Below are 2,311 nucleotides of genomic sequence, written 5' to 3' on the forward strand. Positions count from 1 at the left end.
GAAGTGGGCACCACCAGGGGGTGGTTCAAGGAATCTCCCACTTGTGCTTACCGGGGGAGGGGGGAGGAGCAGAAATGAGAAGGGAAACCTTTACCCTGCCCCCCCCACCACACCCCCCCAGAATCACCTGTGTGTGAGATATCTTCTCACTGTGTCACCTTCTGAGGTATCAGTGCTGCCAAAATTTCTCCTTTTGATGATGTACAATATAGTTGGCTGGTATATACAGTACTGGCACAAATTATGGAAACCCTGCATTTGTAAACATGAGTTTGATGATTAATGCAATATTTTGCACTGAAAGTGTGCATTTGTCTGGTATTTGTGTGCACATCTCTCTGTTGTTGTGTCTGTGTGTATCTTGTGTTACATCTCTCTCTCTGGTTCAGTGTGATCTCTTTTCTGTTCACTGTCTGCCCCAGAGCTAAACTTCAAAAACACAAGCACAACGGCGACAGGCAAACACAAGCTCGCCGTCGCCATCACCATTGGCTGGCCCTGGAATTCCTGTCTGGGTCTGCCCACCAGTGGAATCCCCCCGCCCCCTCTGAATGGAACAGGGACTGTGGAGCCAAGGTCAAAGGTCGAAGTTCAGGCCCGGTTCAGCTTTCACCAGTCTCCAGGGTTAGTGGGGGGCCCATCATTACCCAAAGGTGTGGAACTCATTTTTCATAATAATAATAATAATAATAATACTTATAAGTATAAGTATAATAAGTAGGAAGAAAAAGAAGTATAATAATAATAAGTATAATAATAATAATAATAATGAAATAGAAAGAAAAAGAAGTAGAATAATAATGTATAATAATAATAATAATAATAATAATAATAATCACCTCTGCTGCTTGTTTTAGATATTTGTACAAGAAAAAAGAAAAGATGAAACTGCTTTTCTCCTGCATGGTTTCCTTTGGTAGTTGCTGTTAAAGTCGATACCTGATGGTGGAGTTGGGGATCTGTCGACTGAAAGTAAAAGTCTTTCTCGATGAGACGCAGTGTGGGTTTGGCTCAGGGCCTGAAGCAGAGACCAGCCTCCTCAAGCTTTCCCACACAACCAGCACTTCCTCCCGCCCGCAACATTTCCTGAAACAACGGGCACAACGTCCTGTCACATGACAGGAAGTGAAGTTTTTTTTAGGGAATGGTGCGGTCACGGGCAGTACAGACTGTACCGGTGTAGTGTCAGGAGCAGTCTGCATGCATTTCTGGGTGGGAAAAGTGACTTCCTGTTTATTCTGGATGGTAATGATGAGAGGCTGAAGCTTCTGTGGCAACATTGACAGTAAAATTAATTTTTAAAAGTATTTTTTGAGAATCCTGCCCAGCATTATAGGACAATATAGCGGTATATAAAAATAAGTATTACTAATTATTTTTTTTACTCTTGTGGTCCAGGATCTGAACAAACACATCCTCACATAATTTAGAAATAAGCATCGGGTTACAGCAACTGAAAAACACATTGTTTCCATTTTGGACACTCGCCGCTCACATTGTAGTAATTGTGCAGGTGCTGAACAGAAAGTGCCGCCGTTGGAGCAGAGGTGACAGACTTCACAGAGAGCTGGGGCCCTCGGTGTCTAAACAGCCTGCACTCACACCCGGGCTAGAACCGCTGCCCCACCGTCACGGGGGGGGGGGGGGGTGGGGTGGCGATATTCAGTCTGCTCTGGCGGATGTGTGAGCGCGTTAGGCAGGGCGGGGGGTCGCACAATGAGATACATACAGAGGGTTATTAGGATCAGGGCAAGGAGCAGGGTTCAGGATTTACCTAGATTCAGGATTCAGGATTCAGGTGGATTCAGGCTTCAGGTGGATTCAGGATTCAGGTGGATTCAGGATTCAGGATTCAGGTGGATTCAGGCTTCAGGTGGATTCAGGATTCAGGTGGATGCAGGATTCAGGTGGATTCAGGATTCAGGTGGATTCAGGATTCAGGATTCAGGTGGATTCAGGATTCGGGATTCAGGATTCAGGTGAATTCAGGCTTCAGGTGGATTCAGGATTCAGGTGGATTCAGGATTCAGGTGGATTCAGGTGGATTCAGGATTCAGGCAGCCTCCACGTTGTCCATTTGGGGGGGGGGGGGGGTGGAGTTTGTGTTGGATTCACTGCTGACCTTAATCATTGTGCTGCTGGAGAGTGTGTGTGTGTGTGAGTCAGTGTGTTTGTATGTATGTGTGTGAGTCAGTGTGTGTGTGTGTGTGTGTGTTTGGGTGTGTGTGTGTGTGTGTGTGTGTGTGTGTGTTTGGGTGTGTGTGTGTGTGTGTGTGTGTTCGATCCAGGCCCTCCCCCAGGCCTGACATTT

General features: G+C 46.2%; 1 long non-coding RNA gene across 2 annotated transcripts in view; it reads right to left on the bottom strand.

Annotated features, from left to right (window-relative positions):
• The window catches only part of LOC118209891, a 2,744-nt gene extending 918 nt beyond the window's left edge, over positions 1-1,826 (bottom strand). The window contains exons 1-3 of one of the 2 annotated variants that reach the window (XR_004761782.1): positions 1,775-1,826; positions 840-1,086; positions 1-563 (exon numbers count right to left, since the gene is read on the bottom strand). The exon at positions 1-563 is cut by the window's left edge and continues 918 nt beyond it. This is a non-coding gene — a long non-coding RNA (uncharacterized LOC118209891). Of the gene's footprint in view, positions 564-839; positions 1,584-1,774 lie in introns of those variants that run through there. The other variant, XR_004761781.1, reaches the window with a different exon arrangement.
• Positions 1,827-2,311: the final 485 nt, after the last annotated feature.

The sequence above is a fragment of the Anguilla anguilla genome, chromosome 1, assembly GCF_013347855.1.
Source record: "Anguilla anguilla isolate fAngAng1 chromosome 1, fAngAng1.pri, whole genome shotgun sequence".
NCBI classification, from domain to species: domain Eukaryota; kingdom Metazoa; phylum Chordata; class Actinopteri; order Anguilliformes; family Anguillidae; genus Anguilla; species Anguilla anguilla.